At 44.3% G+C, this 13430-nt stretch overlaps 1 long non-coding RNA gene across 2 annotated transcripts; it reads left to right on the top strand.

The window, feature by feature from the left end:
- Positions 1–626: 626 nt before the first annotated feature.
- LOC309851882 lies at positions 627–8217 on the top strand. 2 transcript variants are annotated; one of them, XR_014304977.1, is made up of 3 exons: positions 627–956; positions 3095–3241; positions 8104–8217. It is a non-coding gene; the product is annotated as an uncharacterized lncRNA (long non-coding RNA). The 2 variants fall into 2 exon arrangements; XR_014304978.1 differs by lacking the exon at positions 8104–8217 and having other exon boundaries at positions 3095–3400.
- The last annotated feature ends 5213 nt before the right edge of the window (positions 8218–13430 follow it).

Raw genomic sequence — 13430 nt, 5'->3', positions numbered from 1 at the left:
TTTTTAACAGCCGCAGAGAATTCCAAATACGCCCAATCATAATTTACGTTCCCACGAATTTGACCAGTTTTATTGTTGGACAGACTGTTTCCCATCGCGTGTGATATCAAACAGTGATGTAATGATTATCCTTCTGGAGCGACATTTCACAGACGTGGGAGCCCATCTGTAGGACAAACTCCCAGTCGTGGAATTGCTGATTTAAAGGGCATATGTGCAGGAACTCTGTTTTAATGTGTGCGTTCAGGAATACTGAAGTCCATGAATTTGTGGGAAGCCCCGCTCGGGGCGCCGAAGCAGCTCTCCAAAGCAGCGGGTGCAAGGGCGAGGGTTGCGGGATCGGCACGCGGGACCCCTGAGCTCTGCGGGCCTGCGGGCGGGTCCCGCAGCTCCAGCCCGCCTCCCCACGCGGCCCCGCCCTGCGCGCGCCCCGCCCCGGGCTCCGGGCGGGAGCACCCGGCACGTGCGATTCCACGTGAGCCTCCCGGCCGCCGTGCAGCCCGGAGGTACGCAGGCGCCTGCCGCCAGGGAAAGTAGGTCAGACTCCTCCTCTCACGTGACCCGCTCCCCTTAGCTACCCCCGGCGCCCCCCCCCCCCTCCGCCGGGGTGCAGCCGGGATGCGCTCTGCAGCCAACGTGACGGGGCCGGGCGCGGGTGGGGGCGGGCCCCGGTCCGCGAGCGCCGGGAGCCCGCGAGGATTCGCCGGTTCTCCTCCCTCCGGAGCGCTCCGCTCAGAAGTCGGGCGGGCAAAAGGGAGCGCGGCGCGGAGCCTCCAGGGAGCCGGGCTGGAAAAAGAAGGGGAGAGGAGAAGCGACCCCAAATCCCTGACACGGGGACTGGGCTGAGCCCCCTTTCCTGCTCTTTGAAGCAGTGCTGCCTGCGAGGAGGGAACGCGCTTCGCGTGTCAGTGCAAACCGAATCACCCGACCCTTTGCAGCCCCCATTTGTATGAAAGGTAACTCAGACATTCGTGGAAACGAACTTTGTGGAACGAAATGTGAAAGAATGTTAGCGGTTCCTGGAGTTTTGAAGGAATATGGCACAGGCCCCATTTCCAAAGTCCTACCCATTGCCCCCACCCCCACCCCCTCCCCCACAAGACACTCCCTGTAGAGGGATTTTAAGCGGATTTCTCATCTTCCTCAAGAGACTGAGGAGGTGAATGTGGCGCTGATGGGGCTGGGTGTTTAGGGGCAGGGCTGGGGTCGGTAGGAAGGCTGACCGAAATCAGCGGAAGCCCGAGTTTTCAGTGTTAGGAATAATATTATTTCTTGCCCCCGCCCCTTCTGGTTTTTAACTTGTTGCGCCCAGGACAGACTCTGCCTCAATGAGTTTCAATCAATTGAGGAGACGGACAAGCAAAATCAATGGGATGGGCTAGAAATGCCCTCACAGAGGTGTGCCCAGGTGTTACATAAGCACAGAGGAGGAGGGGCCCCAATATGGGGTGGGTACCCTGAGTCTTGAAGGCTAAGTGGGAGTTAGCTGGCAGAAAAGTAAGGAAGAGGGGGTGGAAAAGGGTTCCAAACAAAAGAAACTACTAATAGTTACATAATATTTCCCTCAAGGAGCCTTTTACTATAATTGTCTTAGCCATGCCTATGGTTAGAAGGTGTACTGTTTCCATTTACGTTATTCTAAGCCAGTCTTTAATGAACATAGTTGCACGTAATGCCTTTACCCGTGCACTTTTAAGTAAGTCCTCCAGGAGTGGGATGACTATATAAAAGATACAAATATTTGGTGACTTTTGATAAAGCATCATCAAATTATGTTCCCAAAAAGTTTCGCTAAGTTGTGCCAAGGTAGCAGTGAACTGTTTAGCATTTGGGCAGAAAGCCGCCCATTATTTATTTCTAATCAGTGAAGCCTGATGAGATTAACACCTGATTTAGTAGAATGCCATAAATCATAATGCATGGATTTCTGACCCAGGATAAAATTCAAATTGAATTCAAGTTTGAAAAATGGAGACTATCAGACCAGTGCGTTTAATCCTTTACAGTGAACCATACAGCAGGTGCAAGGTTGGGTTTGGAAGGAGGAAAGGAGTGAGACAAACTGCAGCAGCACCAAATGCCTGTCTCTGATTGCTCCTTTTTTTTTTTTTTTTAATTTAAGATCTTATTTATTTATTTGACAGAGAGGGAGAGAGAGCATGAGCAGGGGGAGAGGCAGAGGGAGAGGGAGAAGCAGGCTCCCCACAAAGCAGGAAAAGCCCGATATGGGACTTGATTCCAGGACTCCAGGATCATGACCCAAGCTGAAGGGCAAGTGGCTTAACCAACTGAGCCACCCAGGTGTCCCTGATTGCTCCTCTCTTACTGTAAATCAAGAGTAACAGAGGAGGAAGAAAAATAAATTTTAAAAAAGGAGTAACAGAGAAGGTAGCTCCACACAAGTCAGAACAAGCCAAGAGGCTTCCACACAAATGTCACAAGAGCAGCAGATTCAAAGAGGCCCAGATTTGACCCAAGAGGCCACTATAACTTGCAGGAGGAAGGCTGGTGACATGTCTGGGAACAGATCTCCAGAATCCTACATGCATCTGTGCCTACAAGGAGAAAACAGTCCTCTGACATTCAGAGGAACATAGAGGAAAAGGGTAATTTGGGTCATATGGACAATGAAAGACAGAGAGGATCTTGCTTTTTGCCTGTATTAATCTGAGTCATGACGGATAACTGAAGCATGGTGCAGTTACAATTTTCCAGAGACATGGCTTCGTTCATGCTGTGGGGTTTCCTTAATATCCATTCTGCATGTTGTGAAATGACTGCATACTTTAGGGGCAGGGGGCTTACCTCTCCTCAGCTCCAGGAGTCAACCTCGATTGAATTAACCAAGTGGGGTCACACCATTGATCTTTTTATGAGGATTACTGGCGTTAATTCAGCAGAAGCCAATTCAGTTAGAAGAGTGTCTGGCACGTATTTAGTGCTCAATGAACATTAGTTGTTGACACTCGTGTAACAATGACTGGTTCCTCAGAGAAGGCCTGGACTTGTTTCAGGGCTTATGGGATGCCATTCTTTCTTCTTGGAGGGCCGTGAAGAAGTGTGTGTACTTACTGATGTCATCTTCCACCTTCAGGGAAGTCCGCTTAACCGCAGGCCTGATAAACAAGGAGAGGCAGAAGAGACCACACCCTGACCCTGCTGTTCGTGGAGTCTAAGCTATCTCTGGACATTTCAGTTGTTTGAGACAAATACATCCCATCTGTTACTTCAGTTACTGGAGGTGGGTTTTTCCCTTTTTTTTTCCCCTGCAGAAGCACCCTAACTGATCCAAGCCTGGGTCCTCATTGTAATTCAGGGGTCAAAATGATGACACTGGCATTCCATTCTGAGCATGAACTTGTTAAAGAATGAGATTAAAACTTATCTCCATGGCAGATGAGTACAGTAATTCAGTGAATTCCTTTCCTAGGGCTGCCATAACAAAATACCACTGGGTATCTGAAACAAAACAAATTTGTTTGCTCCCAGTTTGGGAGGCTAGAAGTCTGAGATCAAGGTGTTGGCAAGGTTGGTTTCCTCTGAGACCTTTCTCCTTGGCTTGTCATCTTCTGCCGTTTTCGCATGGGCTTCCCTTTGTATGCATCTGTGTCCTAATTTCCTTTTCTTATAGGGACAGCATTCATACTGGATTAGGACTCACCCTAACAACCTTATTTTAACTAAGTGACCTCTTTAAAGACCCTCTTTTCTTTTTTTTTTTTAAAGATTTTATTTGTTTATTTGACAGAGAGAGAGATCACAAGTAGGCAAAGAGGCAGGCGGGGGCGCCCTCCCCCATGCAGGACTCGATCCCAGGACCCTGAGACTATGACCAGAGCCGAAGGCAGAGGCTTTAACCCACTGAGCCACCCAGGCACCCATAAAGACCCTCTTTTCAAATTGAGTCACATTCTGAGGTCCTAGGGGCTAGGACATCATGATATGAATGAGGTGCGGGGCACAATGAGTCCATAGACATTAATGATATAATATGGATTCCTTAAAATAAGATCCTCTCCCTTATTCTAGTTCCCATCTTTAAGGGTTTGTGTGTGTGTGTGTGTGTGTGTGTGTGTGTGTGTGTTGGGGGAAGGGGAGGTGCTGGGGAAAAGAGAGAGACTGAGTTTGGAAGAGCAAGTATAGATCCAGAAAACAGCACGCAATGAAGTTGTGGCTAGGTCTGCCCTTTAAGATCTGTCCTCAGAGAACAATTCACACTGATGACAGGAAAGCGAATGTAGAGGTGGCTTTGGTTGTTTTACTCTTTGGGGGAGATGGGTTGCTTTTCTAAGGAACGTGTTTCAGGCTGACTTTTCTTTTCTCCCTTAACACTTCTTGGTTAGACTGCTGGTGCTTTATCGAAGAGTAGAATCTCTCCCTTCTAGACATGGTTGAGCAGCTGTTTGTGTTCTTTCTAATGTCAGTCGGGCAAGTTTCCAAAAAAGAATGGACAGCTTGGTTTGCATTCCTGGGTAGGTCCCTGAGATGCATGGTTTGTGCTGTGTGGCATGAAATAAGTCACTTCCCCACTCAGGGCTGTTTCTTCACATGTCAGATGAAGCTGTTGGATTCCATGATTTCTAAGTCATTTCTGTCTACTCATCATATGACTGGATGAAAAAAAAAAGTGCTTTGGTTTCTTCATTGGGCTTTGCTAGTAAAAAGTGAATTTATTGTATTCAAAAACTCTTTCCCAGCATACACATGGTTATGGGAATCAGGTATCCACAGCAGACAATGAAGCCTCAGCTCTCTGAGAATGGGTTGATTCGTATCTGCCATCTTTGTCTATCTTCCCATGTTTCTTTCGTTGTACAATTCTTTGACTGATTGTGATTGATTTTACACGGAGTTGGGGGAAGGGTGGGGAAGGGGAAGGGAAGAATTTTTAGTGGTGGAAGCCACCATTATTGCATCATTGCTACTCGGAGTGCTGGCCCAGGGAAGGCACTGCTCCAGCCCGGAGGTTCTGAACCTGTGATACACATCAAAATCACCTTTTTTGAAATACACATGCCTGTGACTCCACTTCTCAGAAATTTGAATCAGTGAGTCTGGAGAAGGACCTGAATGTGCGGAAAGTCCTGCAGGTATAATGTCTTATACCAGTAGCTCTAAGCTGCAGGTTTGGACCAAACACTTAACTTCCTTCCCATTCCCAGGTCCTTTTAGCCAATGATACCAAAACACCTTATACGGCTCCCATAATGAAAATGTATCTGCAATACATTTGCAGAGGGGCACCTCTTTTTTTGTTTTTTGTTTTTTTCCAAAATTACATATTAGAAGTTTTAGTTGGTTGTGGGGGGAAAAAAAGTCTAAGTAATTCATAAAATTTTACCTATTTTGCCATTCTGATTGCAGTTATTCCTGAAACTAGATAGAATGTTTTGCTACCGAGCTGATTCCTCTAAACAACAGTGAAACTTTGTATGGCATTGGCAATAGATTGAGAGCAGTATTTGGTATCTGTGTTCTTTGTTAAATCACTGAGGTACATTCTGGAATTAGAGCACTAACATAACAGGGGGTTTGATTCCATTAACACTCCTGGAGGGTTTATTCAAGGAAGCTACATTTGTTGGCTGAACTGTAAATTAAACAGGTTCTAGGCTTCCACTCCTTCCTGTTTGCATCTCTGTAGCTGCATATGGCATTCGGGCTCACTAGACACCAGGAAAGAACATCCAAGGAGAGTAAAAGAGGAAACATTACTCAAAACATAGAAAAACAAAGAATTTCCTGCTTCCTCCAGAAGTCCAGCTCTTGGAGGAGTGGAACAAGCAGATACTGTGGAGTCCAGCAGAACTGGGTCAACTCCCAGCAACTCTTGCCACAACTGGTCGCCCTGTTAACTGCTGTTACCCCTTCTGAGCTTCAGGACTCTGACCTGGAGAGGGTAGGAGTCCCACTCATGGGGCTTGTGGCTCTGAGGTTTGGAGTAGAGATGGTACATGTAATATAATAGGCCATAACAGGCATCCTCAAGTGGTTCCTGGCATCATCGTTATTCTCTCCTTAGGAACAAAAATAGGTACAAGAAGCAAGAATTTGGTTTTTCTTCATTGTTTCCTCTTAACGAAAGAACTCAAAAGGAGTTAGACTAAATTTAGAAAGCTCTTAATTTGCCCATTGGTAAATAACAATATGCTGACTTGGAAGTGGCCACTTCTCTAGAGGTGAAGCACAAAATGTGTTCAAATACTAAAGCAAATGTGATCATCTCAAAGGGAAAAAAGAAAGAAGCCATTAAACTTCCTTTGAACTGCCCATGAGCTGTGACTTAATAGCTTTCCTTGAAAAACAGTGAAAACTCATACTCCCTGGAGTTGACCTGCTGCTACAAATTGGCACCATCTTTTTCGGTATGGGGGACCTGGATTCCAACAGGGTAGTAGGACTTAAAAGACCTCAATTCTTACAGAATTCTAAAATGAGTAAACTACAGAGGAGGTGGCTGTAAACTGTCTGTTAGTTGTTGTGAGGGAAGGCAAAAGAAAATTGAGCCTTAAAAAAAAAAAAAAATATATATATATATATATATACATACACATACATACATATATATATATATATACATACACATACATATGGCACCTAGTGGTTCAGTGGTTCAGTCAGTTAAGCATCTGCCTTCAACTCAGTCATGATCCTGGGTTCTGGGATTGAGCCCTGTGTGGGGTTCCCTGCTTGGCAGGGAGTTTGCTTCTCCCTCTGTCTCCCCCTACTTGTGCTCATGCTCTCACTCTCTTTCTCAAATAAATAACATCTTTTAAAAAATTAAAAATTAAAAATTAAAAAAAAATTAACCTCTTAAAATCTTGAACTTGCTTGGGGCAGAGTCTTGTATCAACCTTGAATGTCTAGGAAAGTGGAAGCAGAAAGGAAGGAAGGGTTGTGATGTTAATGTCAGACATTAAAAATCAAGGCAAAGTCTAACTACCTTGAAGTATAACTATCATAAATCTTTTTTGTACCGAATAACATAATAGAAAAATGTAGAACATAATATGGTTGAAATAGCATATATAAATATCAATGATTTACCCTGTAAGTAGAAAATACATGCATACTCTTTTTTAAAGTGTTGATACATTTACATTTTTTATTTAAATTCAATTAATTAACATAGAGTGTATTATTAGCTTCAGGAGTAGAGTTCAGTGGTTCATTAGTTGCATAGACCACCCAGGGCTCATTAAATCAAGTACCCTCCATAATGCCCATTGCCCAGTTACTCCACCAACCTCTGCTCCAGCAAACATTTATAAAAATAACTACGTATCCCTGACCTTACACCCAAAGGAACTAGAAAAAGAAGAACAAACAAAACCCCAAACCAGTAGAAGGAAGGAAATAATAAAAATGAGAGCAGAAATAAACTAAATAGAAACTAAAAAAAAAAAGTAATTATATATTGGGATGGATTCAAAGAAACACTTGATTAATCATCAGATGCGGGTGAAGTGTTAGCAGTGGTTATCTCTGAAGGGAGGGGTCAGAGTGAACTTTACTCTTTTCTGTGTTCTTTTATATTGTTTGAAGACTTTCTAACCAACATGTGTCGTTTTTATTAAAAAAAAAAAAAGTAAGATTATTTTCATTGTAAAAGAATGCCTAACATGGGCGCCTGGGTGGCTCAGTGGGTTAAGCCGCTGCCTTTGGCTCGGGTCATGATCTCAGGGTCCTGGGATCGAGTCCCGCATCGGGCTCTCTGCTCAGCAGGGAACCTGCTTCCCTCTCTCTCTCTCTGCCTGCCTCTCTGCCTACTTGTGATCTCTGTCTGTCAAATAAATAAATAAAATCTTAAAAAAAAAAAAAAAGAATGCCTAACAATTACTGGATAGCTAGTGTACTGCAGGGCTAGGTTTTAAACATGGGTCCTGACATATCATTTCATTTCATCCTCAGTTTCTTTCTTCCCCACAAACATCTTTCTCTACTTCTATAATCATAGAAGCTTTAGGGCTACATGTAACCCCCAGCTAGAGACTATTTCCCCAGCCTCCCTTGCTGGCAGGTGGCCAACTAACTGGATGCTCGTAGAAGAGATGAGTATACCCCCCTGCTCATCGTTCCTCTTTTAACCTTTCTTGCTACTAGAATATAGACTGAGTGGACATGATGGTGAGCCAAACTCAACCAAGCCAAAGAGGGCCACCATCTAGAGAATGGGGAGTAACAAGAGAGAGGACCTGGTTCCTGATACTACAGAGTTGCAAATCAACCTTGGACTATTTGCAATTAGACTGTTTCAGGTGGGGTTGGGAGCAGTGGAATAAGCAACTATCTTATTTAAACCACTATTAATTTGTATCTGTTAAAGCTGCCACATCGATGTTCTGTTACTATTTTATATTGTGTAGCTTCTATATGCAATTATAACATGTCTTATCACCATAATTATTTTAAAATTCACATTATGTTGAATATACTTCGGTGCTTACCAGTAATCCTTATATGTTTCAACATCCCCCCTCTAATAAATAATTTATTCTAAGCATGCTCAGTGGCCCTGATATATCTTTTCATTCCAGAAGAGACATATGGCTGATATATTCTCAGAGTTCTTCATACTTAAATGACATCTTGATTATTTTTAGAATTTTTGAATCACACCTTTCCCCCCTTAGGTCTCTGGAGATTGTTTTTTGTTTTTTTTTATCTATTGGTCTGTGAAGAGAAGTGTTGAGATCAGCCTGATTATTTCTTCTTTTAAAGTAATCCGACTCTTCTGCTAGGGGGCTTGCAGACTGTAAACTTTGGAACAGGAATTCCTTAAAGATTATGTGACAACACTGGTCAGTATTTAATCATTTTAAAAGAACATTGTAGATTATTCAGTGTATAAATTTCTGGCTTCCATTATGTCATTTTCTTGTTATATTATTTAATTTTTCTTTTTATTTTGTTGTCTTTAAAAGCCCCAACTATCGTAGCTTATTCATCCATTCAACAAACATTAAATAAATGTTGGTCACCACTTTTTTTTTTAAGTTTTTATGAATTTAGAGAGAGAGAGCAGTGGGAGGAGCAGAGGGAGAGGGAAGAAGGATCTCAAGCAGACTCTGTGCTGAGCACGGTGCCCAAAGCAGGGCTTGATCCCACAACCCTGAGATCCAGACCGGAGCGGAAATCAAGAGTTCAACCAACTGAGCACTCAGATGCCCCAGGCCACCACTCTTTGTATTATTATGTGCCAGCCAGGCGTTGTTCCAGAAGCCAACAACAGGGTGAAGAAGATGGACAAAGCTTCTGCTCCACGGAGCATGCTTTCTAGTGGGAGGAGGCAGAAAATAATTAGCATCACTTCAGATGGAGATGTGTTTTAGGAAGAAAAACCGGGGTGACGTAACAGCGTGGCCACCACAAAGCAGCAGATCCAGGGCAACGGCAGCGTTGGAACTGAACCCTGCAGGTCTCCAAGAAACCATCCATCCAAAGAGCCTCAAGTCCTTTTTTGCCACATCACACATGTAACCCCTTAGGAAATCCTGTAGGGGTTTCTGAGAGTGATTTCAAAATGTATCTTGAGTCAGAACACTTCTCATCACCTCAGCGGCTACCACCCTGGGCCGGGTTACCTTCATCTCATCACCTCAGCGGCTACCACCCTGGGCCGGGCTACCTTCATCTCGCCATTGGTCTCCCTCCTTCTACTTGTGTCCTCTGAGTTGCCATCCTCCAGCGTCCAGAATAATTTGTGAAAACTTAGTCACACACTGTCATTGGCTTGCACAAATCTCAACGCTGGCCTCCTATGACAAAGAGGGTTACTTTCTACCAGAAATCATGTATTTCCTCTTTCTCTCCTAATAAAATTGCCCGGTTTTAGCCAGGCAGATTTCCCAGCTTCCCTGGCAGTCCATTTGACAAGGTGATCAAATCCCGGCCAACAGGACACAAGTGGAAGTGACCTGAACAGTTTCTAGCTTGCGCCCTTGAAAAGAGAAGAGTGGTTCTTTGCTTCTGGACTGCTTACATTTGGGCTGATGCGGGAGAGAGGAACTTCTATATTATCTAAATCATGGCTGTTTAGAGCTGTCAGCAGAAATGATGTGTGGTACTACTGGACCATTCCGTTAAAAGAAAAGAGGCTCCCATTTCTGAATCACGATTCCTGCTGCCTCTGCTGTATCCTCTTGAGGATGGCAGAACCATCTACTAATCCCAGGCTATCTGCATATGGACAGTTCTATGAGAGAGAAATAGACTGTAACCTGTTGAAACCTCTCCACTTTTGGGGTCTCTTTGCCGCAGCATCTTAGATCCTGCCTAACCAATATATTTTCTTTCACACTTAAATGTGAACTTTTTTTTATAAGATTTTATTTATTTGACACAGAGAGAGAGAGATCACAAGCAGGCAGAGAGAGAGGAGGAAGCAAGCTCCCCGCTAAGCAGAGAGCCCGATGTGGGGCTCGATCCCAGGACCTCGAGATCATGACCTGAGCTGAAGGCAGAGGCTTAACCCACTGAGCCAGCCAGGCACCCCTTAAATGTGAACTTCTTAATCTGAAGAAGACAATGGCTATCTCCTAGGGAGACTAACACCTAGCAGTGTTTAGATCAAGGTGTATACTAGAAATATATCAGTGCCTTTCCCCATCCCCTTCACTCAGCACCTCCTTTTCATGCCTAGAGGCCCTAAGGTCAGTGTGACTGAATTTTAATGGGAAATTAAACACCTGTAATTAGAAAGGTGGTTCTTAAGAGGATAGTATCAATAAACATGTATGTCAGGAGCTGTTATATTCTTGACATTAAAAGGTTTCTCTTTCTTTGGGAAAGTCAGGCATTATTGATTTCTTGCCTTTTCACTGTTCGGGATAGCTTGTCGTCAGACATGTGCCTGGGTTTTCCCAATGCAGCTCAGGAATGGATTCCTTAGATATTCATCAGCAGAAGTTCGATGTGTTAGCACCACTCTTGTCGTAGACTGTTAAGGCTTATGAATAGCAACCCACTGCTGGGGCATTAATTGTACTGGGCAACAGTCAGAGCCATGGTTGGGAATGTGTGCTTAACCCCCATCAGGTGCTGCCACTCCAGGATGAAAAAGGCCACGAGTGGGGTTTCTACCAAATACTAACAATGAGATGGGTGCTTTCTTTCATTCCTCACAAGAGCCCTAGAAACCGTCATGATGATCCCCATTTCATTGATGAGAATACTGAGGCTTGGAGGGTTGGCTGTTTGTCAAAGAATGCTGAACAAGGCAGTCATAAATAAAGCCAGATTTTCTTCCATATCTGTGGTTTAAAATTCTTGTTCCTCCTACCTGAGCTTCCAACAAGTGAGAAAGACAGGTGAGCTCCAGATTAGGAGTCAAGAGAAGGGAATTCTCATGATCTTTGCCATTTGAACTACATCTCTGCGTGAAAACAGAAGAATGTGGAACCTGCAGCCGCTGAGGAATGACCCCAGATGCTTCACAATCACATTAGACCAATTTCTCTGCTCCCATTACTTAAGTCCGTATACATCCCAGGGGCCATGGCCTCCCTGCATTCCCCCAAGGAACCCGAGGGTTAGCTGCTTCATTCACTAACATTTATTGAGCATGATTTAGGCACCTGGGTCACAGAGATGAACAAGATACATAGGATGTCTGGCCTCACCGAGCTTACACTTTAGGTGGCGGGGGGAGGTAGTGGGTGGAAGCCGGCCATACACAATCAGTTGCACAGTTTTAAGATTATCTGGAAAACGGGGCACCTCAGTGGCTCAGTCGTTAAGCGTCTGCCTTCAGCTCGAGTCATGATCCCAGGGTCCTGAAATCGAGCCCCACATCAGGCTCTCTGCTCAGCAGGAAGCCTGCTTTCTCCCTCTTCCACTCCCCCTGCTTGTGTTCTCTCTCTCACTGTATCTCTCCCTGTCAAATAAATAAATAAAATCTTTTAAAAAAGAGAGAGAGAGAGAAAGACTTTGGGTGCCTGGGTGGCTCAGTGGGTTAAAGCCTCTGCCTTCGGCTCAGGTCATGATCCCAGAGTCCTGGGATCAAGACCGGCATCAGGCTCTCTGCTCAGCAGGGAGCCTGCTGCCCTTCCTCCCTCTCTCTCTGCCTGCCTGTTTGCCTACTTGTAATCTCTGTCTGTCAAATAAATAAATAAATCTTTAAAAGATAAAAAAGAATTTGTCAAACAGATACTGTACTACAGCACAGTCCATCCCAACTCCGTATTAACTGACATCACATTAGTAGCCTCAGAATGGCCAGAATAAGGGTATTTACATCAGAGAAACCAGACCATACTACAAAACACAACTTTGTTTTTTGGGACAGCCAATTGTTAAACATTTGTCAGTCCCCCACATACACCTCCAAGGATAGCCACCACTAACCTGGCTTCTAAACCCATAGAGGGGCACCTGGGTGGCTCAGTGGGTTAAGCCTCTGCCTTCACCTCAGACCATGATCTCAGTGGCCCTGGGATGGAGCCCTGCACTGGGTTCTATGCTCAGCAGGGAGCCTGCTTCCCCCTCTCTCCCTGCCTGCCTCTCTGCCTATTTGCGATCTCTCTCTCTGTCAAATAAATCTTTAAAAATAAATAAATTAAAATAAACCCATAGAAACTTTGTACAGAAGACGTACTCTTGGGGAGGCTGATCTGATCTCTTTGGCTTCAGCCACATTGTATTTGAGAGATTCATTCAAATCACTGGATGCATTAAAGGGAGAATGAACAGCAGGGGTCCAAGCATAGGAGAGGCGGACACCGGTAAGGAGGTACTTCTGGCCAGACTTTGCTATTGGGATAGGATCTGAGAATGGAGTTAGGAGAGGGAGACAGAGCTCTGAGATGGAAACCAGTGATTGGCCCTGATCCCAATGTCAAAAAAGGTCATAGCTTCTGGAAAAGTTCTAGGACCCGGAAACTGCACAGAAGAGAAAGGATTGAGGGCCGTATAATAGGTGAAATGCATCTTTTCTAAAGAGGGGGCACCAGCTAGGGGATTTGTAACTGATAGTTTCAGGATTAGGTGTCCAAGAAGTGAACGTATGATAAAGGAGACGAGACTTGTAGACAAGGCAGATTGCAACCGTGAAATGAAGACACCCATACTTCAGTAGAAAAAGCAGGTGTTGTTGTAGGTCCTTTGTTTTCAAGACTTCTTTGGTTTGAAACAGGATGGGGAAGGTGACTAACACACAGGAAGAGAAAGAGAAGGATTCTTATCTCAAAGGTAAAATTATACTGATAAGCTATAGAGAGGAGAACACCAGGATAAGGATTATAGAGAGGAAAGGTTGATTATTTTTTTTCAAGGTTCGGTATACAAAATCCCGAATGAGTTGAAAGAAGAGGAAATATATCCATTCTTTTATGTGTTTGTTCATTCGTTCATATATTTAATATTTGTGTTTCAGGCAGCAGATTCAGCACATTTGACGAAGAGGCAATGTCTGATCCTAGAACTTTGCTTTG

Source organism: Mustela nivalis, assembly GCF_964662115.1.
Source record: "Mustela nivalis genome assembly, chromosome: 17".
NCBI classification, from domain to species: domain Eukaryota; kingdom Metazoa; phylum Chordata; class Mammalia; order Carnivora; family Mustelidae; genus Mustela; species Mustela nivalis.
Note: the sequence above shows the minus strand (reverse complement) of the source record. Positions and strands in the feature narration are given on the sequence as shown.